This window comes from Dasypus novemcinctus, chromosome 22, assembly GCF_030445035.2.
Source record: "Dasypus novemcinctus isolate mDasNov1 chromosome 22, mDasNov1.1.hap2, whole genome shotgun sequence".
NCBI lineage: Eukaryota > Metazoa > Chordata > Mammalia > Cingulata > Dasypodidae > Dasypus > Dasypus novemcinctus.
Window position 1 is genome coordinate 58306617 of NC_080694.1, and position 17432 is coordinate 58324048.

The 17432-nt window shown below is 40.9% G+C and overlaps 1 pseudogene; it reads right to left on the reverse strand.

The window, feature by feature from the left end:
* Positions 1-1643: 1643 nt before the first annotated feature.
* The window catches only part of LOC139437349 (sodium-dependent phosphate transport protein 1-like), a 232146-nt pseudogene continuing 216357 nt past the window's right edge, over positions 1644-17432 (reverse strand).

The window sequence follows — 17432 nt, forward strand, 5'->3', positions numbered from 1 at the left end:
AAGGAGAAGCCGAGGGACACAAGGATTGCTGGCCCACAGAGCACCATGATCCTGGCAGGCAGCCAGCCTTCCAGCTCTGAAACCAGCAGTCAATGAATTCCTGTGCTGAACCCAGCCCGCTGGGTGTGTGCCTTAGAGCCTGGAGAACCAGGAAGCCCTCCCTGCAGTCTCCTGTGCACTCCTCCAGCTCTCTTCCAGCCACGTGGGCTTTTTGTTTGCTCTTGAAATCTCCCAGGCATGTTTCTGCCTGGAGGCTGCTGGGCTTTGTGTTTCCTAGGCTGGAAGTGCTTCGCTTCACCATAGAACCCCTGGAATCACTCCTCACTTCCTTCCAGTCCCTTAAAGCTACCTGCCATTTCTCTGCTGTCCTTTACAGGACTGTGTATACTTGCTTTCTCCACTTCAACTCTCACATTCTCTCTCTTTCTCTTTTTTAATTGTAAAAGCAGTATTTATTTGACAACAGTGATTGCCTTTTCTTCTAAGAACACTGAGTCCTTTAATAGGGAGAATTGCCATTCTACTTGGCTGTGTGTGCGATTCCAGAGGAGGCCAAATAATAACAGCTTCTCTTTGTCTCCTAATTTTAGAATCAAGTAGTTGAATGATAGGCTTTAGAATCACACTTTCTCTTTTTTCCTTAATATTTTTTATTGTAAGTGAAATAGAGATACAGAAAATGTCACAACACAAATGCATTCTTGGAGAAATATTACAAGGTAAACACTCTTAATCACCATCCCCTGGGTATGAAAAACAGACTAATGCTAGTACCTTAGAGATTCTCCATGTGCTCCATACTCATGCCTACCTCTCCCTATCCCTAAAACTGACAACTCTCCTGACATTCATAGTTCCATTTATTTCTTTGTAAGTTTCTCACCAATGTATATACCCCTATAGCATTTATATAGGCAATTGTTAAAATTTGGTATACCATGTAAATCTCTTTTAATCTACTGACTTTCCTTCATCCCTTTTATTTATTTATTTGTTGTGATTTATTTGTTAAACTGTGAATTGGCTAAACCTAGAGAATCTCCCACCATTTGGATTTGCTGTTGATATCCTTAGGATGGCATTCAACATGTCTCTCATGTATTTCACTGAAAACAACTGTTTTTAGTGTGCTGATGAGATTAGGTACAGTTTATAGAAGAAAGACACAATATCAGAAATTCTTGGACCCATTGTAATGAACCCTTTGTCTCTATCATTCAATTGAAAACCATTTTGTTAGGGTTATATTTAAGGTATCTGTTGTCAAAGCCATTAGGAAATTCTCATATTATACTCTCATCCATTGATGGCCTTTGCCAAGGTCATCACTGGCACCTCAAAACCTTCTTTTCACCTCCCTTCTGAGACACCATTCTCCCACTATCCTTCCTCACTCTTCATGGTCCTTTCTACCTTTCATCTCCCATAGAACTAGGCCTTCTCCTCCTTGTCTTTCAATGGTAGAGAGGCCCAGACTCCCAAATCTGTACCTCCATCCTCAACAGGTCCACAGAATTCCAGAACAGCACCATTAGGAAGCCTAAGAGTTTCAGACTCAAAATTATACCCCATCACCCCTAAACTGTAACCCATCTCAGTCAGAAGCACACCACTTTGCTCAAGGGATGAGCTTCTACTCCTCTTTACTGCAACCCCCTGAGTGCTGTGGACTCTCCAACAACAGTGCCTAACCTGACCACTTCTCTCCTTCGGAGATGTGTCTGTTCTCTGTCTCTAGCCCAGTCCTGGACTTCCACTGCAGCAAATACAAGGTAGAAAATGATGCTGCCCACATTAATGGCTGACAACAGGATGAAGATTTTAAACCAGGAAGAATCTGGATCCTGAGGGATTAAAATGCAGAGTAATTATAAATGAGAAGTCTACTATTTGGTTTTTAGAACATTTAAAATATAACACTAAAAATAATATAGACTCAGCAAAAGGTGCTTAAAAATGTGCAAAAACACTCTCATCAAAACAAGGTCATAATTCACTTCCACAGAGATGACCATACTATCTTTCTACTCTTTTATTTATGTCTATGTACATATAATTTTTAAATATGTGAAAATGCCCTTGTGATGTGCATAGCACTAATGTCAAGAGTGAATCTGTTTTCATCTAGGTGCATATCAGAAACATGCTTGCATACCAAGAAATATTTGACTGTACTATAACTTACCTGATTAGTAATCTAGAGATAAGATTTATAAAATTTATAAGTAATTCCTTATTTCTTTATTTTTAAGTTGTTTTACAATTTTGTTGCTATCAAAAATAAACATCCTGGTAGTTAATTTTATATTCATCAATCCTTAGTAAAATTTTATCAAATATCTTTTCCTCAGTTATGAAGATGACTGACATGTTTTCTATTTCAGTTTTTTAACTTTGTCAGTTTCACCAATAGACTTTACAATACTGAACCATTTATTTTGCATTCACAGAAATTAGACTTTAATTATGATGTCTTTATTTTAATGTACTCATGAATCCTATTCAGAGAAAATTTTGTTTCATTGTTTCATTCGTGTCTATATTCAAAGATGACATTACATTTACATTTTTTTCCGTATTTGTTTAAGCATTTTCCTTTTATCTATTTTATCAGCCAAGGTTAAATTTTAGGTAAAATATATAATGTGTCTTGATGGGGGTTTCATCTCCAGGGCCATGATTTTGAGGACTTGCACCTCAAATTTATTTAATTTTTAACCCCCCTTTTACTTCAGTGTCTTTACTGTTGTCCTTCTGCATTTACATTTTAAATCATCTTGAATTACTTTTGGAGTAAGATGGGAGAAGAGATTGCAAATGTATTTCTCTTGAGGTGGGTTAGCCAGTACCCTTTCCACTTGCTTTTGAAAACTCAAACCGTCAACTCTTGTTTGAAATGCACCTTCATCATATGGAATAACACCAGTTGCTGTGGCAGGCAGAAAGAGTGGCTGCCCCAGGCTGGGTTTGTGGTAAGGAAGGGGGAGTTAAGGCTGAATTGGTACAAGGTTTCTTTTGGGGTGATGGAATATTTGAGTAATGGATGGTAGTGATGGTAGCACAATGTTGGGAGAGTACTTAACAACACTGATTTATAGATTTAAATTTGGTTTAAATAGGAAATTTTATGTTGTGTTTATGTTCTGGATTAAAATTTTTAAAAGAATTGAAGGTCTACATCATAAAGAATGTACTCTAATGTAAATAACGGAAGTAGAGTTAGTTGTATAAATAGAAAATATTGCTTCATCTATTGTAATAAGGATACCACACTAACAATAATCAGGAAAACTGTGTGAGTGTGTGTGTGTGGGAACAGTTTATGGGAACTTTGTTTTCTACAACTTTTCCAATAAAAGTTTCCATTTAAAAACCCTCGTAACTCACTTCTTGCTGATGTGACCTCTGTATATTTTTCATATAAGTATCTTTCTCTGTACAAGTAATGTTTGAAAAATAACTCCTTACCTGAATAATGATGATTCCAGTCAGTGTGGAAGCAACTATTCCTCCCATTAATCCAATTACAGTTGTAACTCCTTTTAAAAATCCATAGTATCTGTACATAAAAAGAATGACAATGCAAAGAAGTAAAGCAACTCAAATGATGCAGGAAATGCCAGTCTAGTCAAATCAGATATAAGAGAGATAACTGTTGATTTTATGGATTTACCATTGCTGCTTCTCAGATTCCCTTAAAATGTCAAATAAAATGTGGAAATACGAGCAACTTTTTAGATGCACTGACAGAGTCTCCAAGGTTGTAATAGCAGTAAAGAACATGGAGATATAGAGAAGAAGAGGTCACACTCAGAGTGAAAACCAGTAGATCTGGGAAACCTACAAACGTGTTTGAGAAATTCAGAAGGCAGCACGTGCTCTTGATGGGACTGGATTAAGGTTGTTGAGGAACTGAAGAGCTCCGTGCGCTGGTCTAGGCCCACAGTCTTAGAGGAGACTTGTGGATGCATAGCCATAATTGGTCAACTCCTGTCAGCTCAAAACAGCCTCAGCTGGAAATGAGCTGCAACAGCCATTTCAGGTGGAGCCATGGAGTGGAGAAGGGTCACACCCTTCAGCCACTAAGAACAAAAGAATGCCTTCTGGAGAGCAAATCATGGAATTATTTATAATTTGCTACAAGACAGGGATCTTCCCCTTTCCTGTCCAGCAGATTTCACCATTTAACACTCTGCATTTCAAGTCCCTCCCTTTTATGATAGAAGAGGGCTCTTTGGTTTTATTTTGGTTTCATTTTTGGTTTTTGGTGTTCTTTCCCTGGGGCTACTTCATTTTTCAATTTGAATATGAAATGGGTGTGTAGCTTGTTTACTACTTGATGGGTCTCTGGCTAGAAATAAGTCAAGCCTGGACCCAGCACCCCTGGATATTGGGCTCTGTGCAGCCACTGGGTAGAATGGTCTCTTTGATGCAATTGAATCATACCTTTTATTGAGAGCAGGAGAGTGTGTTCTAAGAATGTGAAAAAGGGCATTTATCATTAGTGAGCAGCCAGTGTACAGATAATGGCAGAAACCACTCATTATTGCCAGTACCCATTGTTGCCATCTTCATTTTAGCAATACAATCCCTGGGTTTTTAGGTGAGATTCAGAGTCCTATTATGACTTTCTTGAGCCCTTCTCACTTTTGTCTTTATGAGCCCCTATAGCTATAAAAAGTATTAAAAATATAGGTTATGATTAGTATTAGTATAAGTGTAAATATAGCAATGCTATAGAGTAAAACATTTTCTTTGACCTTAAAGTTCCTTTCTTGTCTTCTGATTTTAAAATAAATTAAGCCGATTCCATGGGTCCCTCACAGTTTTGTGGGACCTAAGCATTGTGTCTTCTGAGCCTAACAGAAAACTGGACTTGGTGGAAAAATGACCATCCAGGTAAACTGACATTCCTCTGTTCTCCTTGCAGGTAGATGTGGCCTCATCACCTAGTTTGGGCCACCTGGACCTGAGCAGAAGTTATAAGTCCTTCTTGCTCCACTCCTTAATGCCAGTGGTTGCTGTAGACTCTCTCCTCTCTCCTTCCCTCCAGTTGCTGAGAACAGCACTGCCTCTATCCCCTGAGGCCACTCCCTTCTAGGTTACTCTTTGGGAGAGCAATGCAGTTCTACTTTGATACACTTACCTTGGAGACCTTCACCACAGTTTAGCTCTGTGCTCTAGCTAACAAACTTTCAAAGTATTTAGAGAAAACTGTATAGACAGAAATTCAGTTACTAGAAAATAAAAACTGAAAGTAAATGAACTGGACATTCAATTCCAGAAAGCAGAAGGAATGAACAATTTCAAATTCATGAAAATGAATGATGTAGAGAGAAGAAAAGATATTATGAGCTGATACAATTAAGATTTTTTTAAAAACTAGGAAGAATAGATATGTTTTGGGCCAGTCTTAGCAAGAAGAAAGAAATCACAGATAAAAAAGAGTTTGGAATATATCAGGGACTGCAGTAAGAAAACATTATTAGAGAATTCAAGATAAATAAAAATGGCACTAATGATAAAAATAGATGCAAATGTAGGCAATAAAGTTGAAGTTTGAAATGATATTAATGACAATAGAAAAGTGTAAATTACTTGAGAAGTGGCAGGAAATCTATGTAGTCCAATGACGAACAAGGGACATGAAAAGAGGGGTTGGGAAGACCTCGTTGAGAATACTTTTTACACACACAAATCACATGCGCTTTCTCTCTCTCTCCCTCTCTGTCTTGTTTTCTAAACATTAGCCCTTGTGGTAGTGACAGTGAATGCAATGCAATAGGGTGAATGCAATGGAGATTTGCCTCCCTGGCATGGAAAAAGGAAGGAGTGGGGAGTTTAGGAGAATTGGAGGCCTCCTGCTCCCTGAGGGACACAGTGAGCACAGCATCCCCTGAGGGCCGCCTAGTGGACGAACCTGGGCCAAGGGGGACTGACTTCTACAGGAGGCTGGAAATTCTGCTTCTGTGGGTGCCTTCCTGTATTTGCCACATCAGTCTGGCTTTCCTTTATACTTTTACCTTATGTGTTCTTTTTCCAATCACTAGAGTTATGTTTGCCTGTTTATGGTTTATGTAACTATTATTTCACTGTACTTCTCTTCAGTCTTTCTTTTGACATTATATGTGTGAGGTTCGTTCACGATGATGCGATTAATTTTGATGCATTCTTTTTCGTAATAGCTTGAATGTACCATAGTTTATCTTTTCTATATTTGGTGAGCATGTGGCCATTTTTATTTCATAGTAGATTTTAGTGCTCATGAATAATCCCGCTAAGAACCTTCTTGTACATGCATCCTGGTACATATGCAGAAGCATTTCTGAGAGCTTTATATTGAATAGTGGAATTCATGGGTCAGCCAGCATGCGTACCTTCCACCTTATCAGAAATGTCAGATGTTGACCTGAAGTAATTGTATGAATGTGCAATCCCATCAGACACGTGAAAGGTTCCATTTCATATACATGACCCCTAGTTTTGCAAGACTTTTTAACTTCTGTCAATCTGACTAATATAGTCAGCATTCTTTGTTTACTAGTGGATTTAAGATAGTTTCACATAGTTTGTAGTCATTTAGATTTCCTCTTAAGTGTCATTTCAAGTCTTTTGCTCACTTTCTTTTATATCACTTGTCTTTTTAAAATAATTTTGCAGAAGTTCTAAAGTATTCTGGGTGCTGATATTTTGTTGATTATACATACAGTAAATATCTTCTCCTAATATCATCTCCTGACATGTCTCCATGACTTTATGATGAAGTTATAATTTTTTAAAGTTAAAATATAATTTATTTTAATTTATCAATCTTTTTGAGTGTAGTATTGGAAGAGATTTTTTCTGTATTAACTATGAAAATCTTTATACTCTATGCTTCCCATTTGTACAGTTGAGTCCTTAGTCCAACTAGAATTGATTTCTAAGGCTGGTATAAAGTAGGAGAGTTACATTTGATGCTGATGCTGATGATGCTGATGAGTTTTGTATATGCGTGCTTGTGTAAATGCCGAAATACCTTTGTGCTGTTTTGAAAACCTCAATGTTTCCGTCAATGTAGTATTGCTGCCAAATAATTTACTAAAATGTTTGTAGCACTTTGCACTCTCACCAGCAATATGAGTATTCAGTTTGCTCCACCTTGTTGTATTTTCTATCATTTCATTTTAGCCATTCTGCCTATTTGAATGCAACATGTCTTTTTTCTTCTGGTTGCTTAATTATGAGAGTTTTCATTCTCTTTGGTTCTCAGCAGGCTTACTATAATTATTTTAAATCATATATATTTTCATGCTTGACATTCACAGAGCTTTGTCTATGTGTGGTTTACTGTCTATCATATGTTTCCAGGATATTTAGAACTGTTGCCCCTTAAAAGTTTGCTTATTTCCCATTTCCTCTCTATTTTCTTTCTGGTATCCTGGTTTCAGATATGTTAGCCTTTTAACTGTTCTATATTTCACTTATGCTCTTTAATTTCCATTCTCTCCTCTCTATACACTTCAGTTTGGATATTTCCTTATGATGTGTCTTCTGGTTTACCAATCCTGTCGTCTGTTTTAGCTAATTTGTCTTTACACCTATATACCAAGACCTTAATATTAGATATTTTAATTTTCAGTTCTAAAACTTCCATTGTTAGAGAGTCCAATGTTGGTCAAATTTTTATCTCAAGAATTTTTGTGAGTGTACCCTGGTTTCTTGAGTATTAATTAAATCAAAACGCTTAGATTTCATGTTTGTTAACTTTCATATCTGTATCAGTCATAGAGTTATGTCTCATGGCAGTTTATTAGTGTTGTTTGGCTTTTGATGACATGACACTCTTCTTTGACATGCCTAGTAATTTTTAGTAATGTCGAACATTGTGAATTAAAAAAAAATAGAAACTCCAGAAAAAAACTGTTATCTATAACCAGGAAACAAATCACCCTTTTCTCTAATAGATTTTGAGCTGAGGGGTCTGTCCGTTTTAATCTAATTAGGGAATGCTTTAAGATAAAGTTGACATTAAACTTTGCTAAGACTCAGTTTACCTCCGGTTCCCCTATTCTTTCTATGCATCTCTCCATGGATTCCATAGGAGAACTCATTCAATTCACCTGGGCCCCTCCAGGCCCTGATGGCTCTTGCCTCCACAGCATAAAATAGTATGGGAAGTTCTGTCATTCTTTGCAGAGGTTTATAGCTGAGTTTTGTTTGTGTGTTTCTGCTTTTGCCTCTTTCCCCCTTCACCTCCAATCCAACAGCTATCTCAAGGGGAAACTGACATTGTGTGTAAGGCCACAGTGTTGTCGGTTCTAGCTGTGCCAGGGCCACACAGGATCATCAGCTTCCTGCCCACCCCCAGGAGTGTCAAAGCTCCCAGGGAATCCCTGATGGGGACTGTCAGGTCATCTGAGGTGGTGCTGCCCTCACAAGTCCTGCCTGCCTCTGCTGCTCCCTGATGCTTGTTGGTGAATACTTTGGGGTTTTATCTGGTCTTTACTAATTGGTGTTAGCTGGAGAATCAGTTGGTCACAAACTACTTCCATCCTATCTGGAGGTTCAAGAGTGATGTGACAGTGAGAGAGGATTTGAACTTTTATTTTTATAAAAGGCTGTCAGAAGGATTGCCCTTATGCACAACTGAGCAGAGTCTAAGAGACAGATAAAGTAGATACAACCCCCAGGTATTGGTTCCTTTGAGGGCTAAAGAGATCCATGGGTGCTATGATCATGGCAGATGGGGTTAACTGCCATGTCAGATGGCCCTTCTTTGGAGCTGGTGTTTATGCGTGATGAATCTGGACTCAGATGGGATCTCTCTTCATAAGACTTTCATGATACTGTGCTGGAGTAGTAGTTGGTGTTGGGGTTTAAGATATATTTAGGGGATCTGAATCTCTGGACTGACAATGTGATAGCCAGGCCCTGAGCCTCAACAGACTCCAGCACCTACAATCTGATTTATTGGACTCATCTCACTCAGCTAAGATGGAGTTGAAGAAGGACAACCACCACACCATGGAGCCTAGAGTGCCTACAACTGAAAGCAGGAGGATTGCATCCAGTATCCATGTGGAATCTGAGCCTCCTCTTGACATAGAGGTGCAATGGACACAACCAATCCAATGTCCACAGGGAAAAGGTGGCATTGGAGTGGGAAAAGTGGACATGGTGGCTGATGGGTATGGGGAATGGCAGGAAGAGACGAGATGTGGAGGCGTCTTTGGAACTTGGAGCTGCCCTGGATGGTGCTTCAGGGGCAATCACCGGACATTGTAAATCCTCACAGGGCCCACTGGATGGAATGGGGAAGAGTATGGGCCATGATGTGGACCATTGACCATGAGGTGCAGAGGTGCCCAGAGATGTACTTACCAAATGCAATGGATGTGTCATGATGATGGGAATGAGTGTTGCTGGGGCGGGGGGGAAGTGGTGGGGTGGGGGTGGTGGGGTTGAATGGGTCCTCATATATATTTTTTAATGTAATATTTTTACAGAATCAATAATAAAATAAATAAATTAATTAATTAATTAAAAAAAAAAGAGGCTTTCATTCCAAGGTCAAAGATGTTAGCAGAATCCCCAGTACAAGAATCCTGAGTGCCATGACAATTCCTCTGAAAACATCCACTAGATGCTGTAGCTCACTGCTCTGAGGGTAGCAAATCCTCCTGACAGCAGATATATGATGTGGGCAGAGAAACAACCTTGATGTTGTTTTAATCCTGGACAGCTCTATGGACAAACCTCACCTCAAATTGCTTATTCTTCAGCTGCAATAGCTTACGGTGAAATTTTATTGGTTTTTTATATTACTGTAATATGGTTTAATTCAGTCCCACATGGAGGGAAATTCAGGTGTGCACAGCCCATCATTCACAAACCATTCAAAATGAGGAGTCTCCCTTTAAGAATGTCAAGGAGGTAAAAGCGCCTTCCTAATCACCACAGAACAAGATGGCGGCCACCTTCCCCCTACACCTTCTCTATCTCACTCATTCTCATCCCCCAATATTTTAATGAAATCACCTGTGTGACTCTTTTTCCATCCAGTCCTTCTCTCTTGCCACTTCTGATCTTCTCCAGGAGATGCCATCCCTTTGCCCCATGTTAGGTTCTAACATGACCCAATTTCCATAAGAGGAATTTTTGGAAATACGACCTCAAAGGTGTAAGGTTAGAATTCCCTTTAATAGTGAAGCGAGGTATATGATAAAGAACATTGATTCTTAAATAAGTTTTGTCTCCATTCACTAATAAAAATTAATTTGAGCTATAGTAATCAGTAAGCTTGAGATAAAACATATAATGCCCTGGAGACTGATCATGAATTAGCTTCAGAGAAGAAGAATTTTTTCCAAATTATACATGGAATATCTCTGACATTAGGAAAGTACATGGCTAACATGGATTTGGGCCATTACAATGAAGCAGCTCAGGTCAAGTCAGATGTTCCCCACACCTCTGCTGGCAGAGGGATTTCACATTCTACTAAGCAGGCACTAGTAGGTGTCACCAGTGAGGAAGGAACCACAGTGAGTTAGATTTGTCAGCAGGCATGCCTGCACATGAGCAATCACTCACCTTACTGCTGGCCATGTGACTTTACATCAGTTAACTTCCTGGGACTTTGCTTCCTCACCCATCCTGTGTGGATAATATTCTCACAGTCAAACTGGGTATCCCAGTTTATGACGTACATAAAAAGTACCTCATAAATGGTAGCTATTTATAATTTCCTTTACCTATTTGTGTATAATTCCTTATTTGACTTGATTTTTGAAGGGAGTATGGCTCCGCTGGTATTGTGCACTGTGTCTCATAATGAGAACACCTGCAGATATTTTTAAGGAGGGTCTCTGAACAGAATACATCTAATGTATCCATGTCCTAGTTGCCTTGGGTCTCACTTTGCATCCTTCTGGTGGGCAGTACTCTTTACACAATTATGAGAAATAGCATAATGCTTGCTTGATTTTGACTCTCTAGCTCAGGGCGGCTGCTTAACAGAAATTCAGAGAATGCCGTACATATCAGATCTGTGTTCTCCAGGGTGTACCAGCCCACGAAGCAAAATGTTCACAGACTCCTCTAGGGTTGTGCAAATGGCAAGGCTGCATCCATTTTTCACCCGTATTACCTTGTTAAACAAGGTGTAACAGCGTGGAAAGAGATGAGTTAAACAAATCTGGATTCAAATCCCAAGGAAAATCCCAAGCAGGGGTGAGATCTTGGGCTGAAAAGTATCTGAACTTCGATTTCCTTATGTGTAAAGAAAAATTGCCTAACATTGGCGGGCTGACATGAGGAGATTATAAGACATACCCATCATACAATGCAGCAGTCAACACTTGGAGAGTGATTGCTGAGTAGCAGTGACGACTCAATGTACTTGATGTGAACTCTGTAGTTTTCATAGCCTACGAGGGAAGTATTTTCTTCTTCCTTCCATTTTACAGGTGAGAAGACAGGCAGAAGGGAAGTAAAATGCTGGAGTTAAATGGCTGTGGTGATGCCAAACCCAACAGCTTCTGACTCCAGAAATGGGCTCTCAATTCCCAAGCTGTACATGTTCATAAGTCCATGAGAGGCTCATACGCTTACATGCATTAATACATACACAATTAATTCCTCCTTTAAATGTGTAGCCTGCAGAGATGCTGCTCCAGAACCTTTGGCCTGCAGGCTATAAACTCCAAAGTCACTGATATATTCAGTCTGTCTTGAGAATTTGGATGCGAGAAAGAAGGGACTTGTACAAAGGGACCCTACTTGGGAACCATATCCAAGGCACTCAGTTGTTATCCAACTCTATTGAAGCTTTGGGTTGCAGTAATCAATATCAGGAAAATAATAGTGCTGAGGAAGCTGGAGCTCAGGTAAAGAAGGCTCACACTGAAGAGGGCAGGAAGAAGAAGCCCTGGGGAGAGGTGTAGAAGACACAGTCAAGAGAATTCCCACTCTGGTTGAAAGTCCTGGCTGGCCCTTACCTAAAGAGGCAAAGAGTTTCCAAATGGTGAGTAGGCTGAGAATATTCCTGGACCGGAAGAAGGCTGACATCTGGCCTGTGAGGATGCCAAAGATCAAGGCAAACAAGTAGGGGAGGGCAGACAGCCATCCATTCTGGGGAGGAAGCATGTGAGAGTGCATATGATGGGAAAGATAGCGCTGATACACTGAGTAATTCCTGCACTGAAATTCGGTATTTAAAGCCCAAACTCTCTTACAGGAATCTGTCAACATGCAACCCCAGAACTAAACTGGGGCTGCACCACCTGAGAGAGAAAAAGAGTTTTGAGGTCAGTTACAGTTGTCAAAATCTGTCTAATTTCTATTTTAATCACCAGAACCTGAGAGCACTAGGCAGAGGGAGGAGGAGGGTGTTGAGAATGGGAAGTGCTGGCACTGGAAATACAGAGGTGAAAGCCGTAACCATCGCAAAAGTGCCTGGTGCTTACTCGGGCTGCTCATTCTTTCAACAAGTCCATGGTCTCAAGGTAAAGAAAACAGTCAAAGAGAGCTCAGATAATCGAACTGCAATGCTGGGCTTAGGCTGGGTGACTGCAAGTTCATTGCAGAGTGATGCAAAGTGAAACCCCAGATTCCATTTCTAAAGACTCTTCTCTGTTAACCCTTCACCACACAACACAAGGGCCCAGGGGTCAGTGCTTCTCCAAGTTGCACCTGCATTGGGGGTGTGATATGAGATGTTGGCCCTTAGAGAATAAGAACTGAGTCAGGGTTTGGTTTGTTAAGAGGTGGGAAGGGTGACAAGGTTTAGCCATGGGGTTTTCAGGGATGGAGTCCAGAACCCGCAGGGAACATTGGTGTTGAGACTTCAGTTTTTACACAAGTACAGTCATAGAGTGAACAGCGGCAGTTATTGTGGGGGACATCGAGGCAGGGTGCCAGGCATGGTGTGCCTGTCCCTTTTTCCTGGGCAGTGCTGGCATCACAACTGGAAACGGTGAGACTCCAGGTAAGACCATCAGCTAAACATACTGCTGCGACTTCAGTACCAAAGGCAGAGAAAGCAACACTGATACAGGTAAAGAAAGAACAGAAGGTTTACTCACCTCTCTTACATTAACATGAATCATGGAGTTGATAAACGTTGGGATGTACAAAACAATGATTATACTTGTCCAGTAATTAGCAATATTCCCAATGGAAATGGCCCAGAGAGGAAGAGACTTAAGCATAGCCTTGATAGGCAGAGATTGTCTCTTTGAGCTGAACTGGAAAGGAACCCATGAAGAATTAGCAGAAACAAACTCTCCTGAACATGCTTGGAGCAGAACCAGGGGTGGGTTGTGATGCACAGCATCTGGGTTCTACCTGCTGGACATTAGAGGAGGTGATGTACTCCTTCTCGCTGATTCTCATGCATGGGTGGTCCCTTGGGTCATCATAAACCAGGACGACCCAGAGAACACACAGGGCATAGCCATAAGTACCTGTCAAAGTGGACAAATTAAGAATTGGAATCTTTTCTAAATGACTTTTTCCAGTGTATGAATCCTAGAGCTTGACCTCTTCCTGTTTTGAGACTTAGCTACAAAACTCACACTTTTGACAGGTTTCCCTGCATCCATAGTTGTCCCTTCCTGCAGAATGAACCTGATGGAAACAGTGCTAAGTGTTTGTCCTTGCCATGCCTGCATTCACGACAGCTCAGCCTCCTCCCCTCACAGCTCGTCTCTACAGATTCCTACACATTCCATCACACCAAACCCAGGCCAGCAGCACAGCTGATCCCACAGGGCTGGACAATCAGCAACTCTGAGAGCTGGGTGCAGCCTTGTTCCTGAGATGTAGCCCAGGCCTCGAGCATTGCTAGAAGAACTGGCCAATGTGCTTCCTGTTTCTGAACTTCCTGTACCAAACTCCTCGCCTTAGGGAACTCTGGCTTAGGACATGGACTAGGTGGAGCTCACTGATCAATCTTCCAGAAATACTTTAATCCATTTGATAAATATTGATTCAATACCCATTACATGGCATGCACTATTCTAGGCGCTGGGGACACAGCCGTGAACAAAACAGACAAAAATCCCTGCCTTCAAGGGGTTTAAGTTGTAGTGGAAAATAAAGAGAGACAACAAAAAAGGATTAAATTGTGTTAAATGTCCCACGGTGACAGGAGGCAAGCTACAGGGGAAAGAAGGTGATGTGTGTCTTCCATGGGGAAGAGGGGACACAGCTGTGGGCTTCAGGACCAAGGGTCCTCTATGCAGCGGGGAGGAGTAAGTGCCAAGGCCCTGAGCTGGGGGCCAGCGTGACAGGTGGACCAGGTCGGGATTAGAGAGAACAGGGCCAGACTATGGCGAAAGGTACAGCCTGTTGTCAGATTTTAGGCTTTTAAATACCCTAGAGCAGTGGTCAAAGGAAACCTTGACTAATATATTCTTCTCACCTCATACTGTGACTTTAGAGTCCAATCTCAAGGGAAAATGTGAGCGGAAAGACGTGAGCACCTACTAAGGGCCTATGCAATGTGGATGTCTCTATCTAACCTTCAAAAATTCGTATGATGTGAATAGCAGCTCATTGTCAAAGGGAGAGAACTGAGGCTCAGAAAGGCCAGGTAACTTGCCCAGTGACACATGGTAAGTGACAACTGACCCAGCACAGGTGACATTGTCTAGGGAGGGAATAGAGCCCTGGAGGGGAAGGAGCCTGGGGCAAAACTCTGAAGACAAGGGGTAGTGAGAAGTGGAAGAGAACAGGTCTGCAGGGGATGAGGCTGAGAGGGAGGGGCCAGAAACAGGAAGCCCAGTGATTGGAAGGCACAGAAAGGCACAGGAAGTTCTGCATGATGCCTGCTTTATTATCGGAACTTCACAAATGCTGATTTCTTTCTCTCCTTTCAATGGGGTTTATGCTTCTTAGCATCACTAACTTCATAGGAATATTTACCACATATTAGGTTTGTATTTTTGCTGCCTTAATTCTGAATAATAGCTGGATTCTGTAAAAAGCAACTCACCAAATATACAGAAGACCATTGGCAGCTCAGGGACTCAGATTAATCCTGTCACCAGTAAGGCAACGAAGGGTCCCAGCAGAAACCCTAATGAGACGGCACAAAGAAGACCCCTAATTCATGCAGACATCTGCAGGTAGAGATAATGTGACCTCACTGTAGCAATGAACCACTTCCTGCCAAATAAATGTGTGTAGAGTAACAATGAGCAGAAGGGAACAAAATATTTGCTTTTCTCTCTTTCTTTTTGTCTGCTGCTTGGGATAAGAAAGTCTCTTCTCCATTTAAGACAGAATTTCCTCATGCTTAAGTCAAGGATTCTGGAATAGATGATTTCCAAGGCCTTTGGCAGTTCAAAACTTGTTTCCTAAGGTGCAAAAGAAGAACATGATATCATGAAATGAAAGTGTGATTCCAGCATTCAATGCCCTAAGTCCTTACCTGATGCACTTATACTGGTAAGTCGGCCTGGTTCCGAGGGAGGGGTCCATTGGACCCATATATCATTCTGACCTGCTCTTACTGTACCCTGAAATGAGAAAGATCAATCCAATTGATCGCTGGTACTTCCAGGAACTTAACCTCGGTTCAGTTTGTGCATGACCTTGATACCTGGGTGGTGCCCTGGAGTACTCAGCACATGATGATTGTAGTTTTTCCAAGATCAGCTGCCAATGGGATGAACAGTTGAACAGTGAGCAGAGGAGCAATGCACAGCCAACCATTTTCTTGATAGAATATATTCCAGAGAAGTATCCAACAGGAACTTGGGTTATGATCATGCCGTATAAGGTGGAACTGAGAATGATTCCCTACATGTCAGGGCTCCAATCATACAAAGGGTTCTGAAAGGAAAAAGGAGACTCATCTAAATTCTCTGAATACTGGATATTTACTGTTACAATGAGGGATGCTGGGACACTGCTCTTCTCTTCCCTAAGTAGATAACTCTCCACTGCCCAATATTCTCTGCCATGGGACCTTTTTTCTTCCTTTATAGCACTCAGTTTGCATACATATTTACACTTTACCATTGGTATGCTCAAGTATAATGTGAAGTCTCACAATCGAGGGCTCCACCTGTACCCCCCAGTACCTGTCACTGCACAGAGATTTAATCAATATTTGTGGTGTGAATGCCTCTAAACTTCAGGTAAAGTCTCCTGTAGAGTACTGCATTGTACTACATACCCTGCAATGGTTCATTTCCTCTTGCTTTTCCTCTAAGTCCTTCATTAATATGAGCTCATTTACCAAATGATACCCTCCACCTATATACATCCTGCTCCCAGAGAGAAAATCCACAATAGAAAAAGATCAACCATAAAAAAAAGTTCTCAGGCAGAGCTGTGGGAATAACAAGATGGAACAGTTAAGGAAAAGACCATTTCATTTCCTTTGCTTGACTCCAATGTGGCATGCTTCATTGTCTTTTTTGTGATTCATCTGTTATTTCCTAAGTAGGGACCCTTCTATAGTTTTGTCATGGTATTACAGTGATAAAAGAAATTCTGAACATTGCACTTATCATTGGGATGATGGGAACGAGGTGACATGTGCTTTTGGACTTATTACACAGGTAGAGACCTTAATTAGTAGGTGATGACAGGATTAAACTTCTTGGGAGGCATCTAAGATTGTTAGCACCATTCCCAAAGTTTTCTCAGCTATTCACATAGGTAGGAGCATCATCTTGAAAAATGAAGCATTGTGCTGGATAGAGTGATCTTTTGGTGGAATGTGCTGGTTGAATTTTGGGTTGGAATATGAAAGAAGGAAGTAGGTAGGAATCATGGGTTTGTGCTCTAATTAATAGCATCTTGTCCGCTCCCTTCCTAAGTCCCTGTCCATCCGTGGCTAGAATCTCTGTATAGAATCATCTCTCTGTGATGGAAAAGGACTTCCTTTGAGAGATCTCTTAGGAGAACCACTCCAAGGATAATGGGTAATAATCAGGATAGTATCCAGGGGAAAGGGAAGCTCCAGATTTCTTCCATTAGACATGTTGGTGCTATCCAGAGAATGGGGCAGAATGCTCCACAAGAGCTGCACCAGTGAAATCAGTAATCCCCCTTACCCACATCAGTTGGGGCAGCAAACACTTGTTCAATTTTCCCTATCTATGTGAACAGATTAAATCTTTGGCTGAATTTCATATTGTATGACACCACCACTCTCCTTAGCAGAGTTAGCTCAAATAACATAATGAAATGAATATGGATGCTGCTAAACTCTAGATAATGTCTCCTTTATAACTGTGTGGTACTCTACAGGAGATTCTACCTGGTGTTTAACAGCGTTAAACCATAGTTGGGTTAAAACCACTGAGCTAGTTCTGGAACTACCCATGCCTGAAGGGTAAACCCTCAGCTGATATTTCCCTTTTGAAAGCCTTCACTTATTATCATTAAACAGAGTACCCCATATATAAATTTTCCCATCTAAATCTTATGAA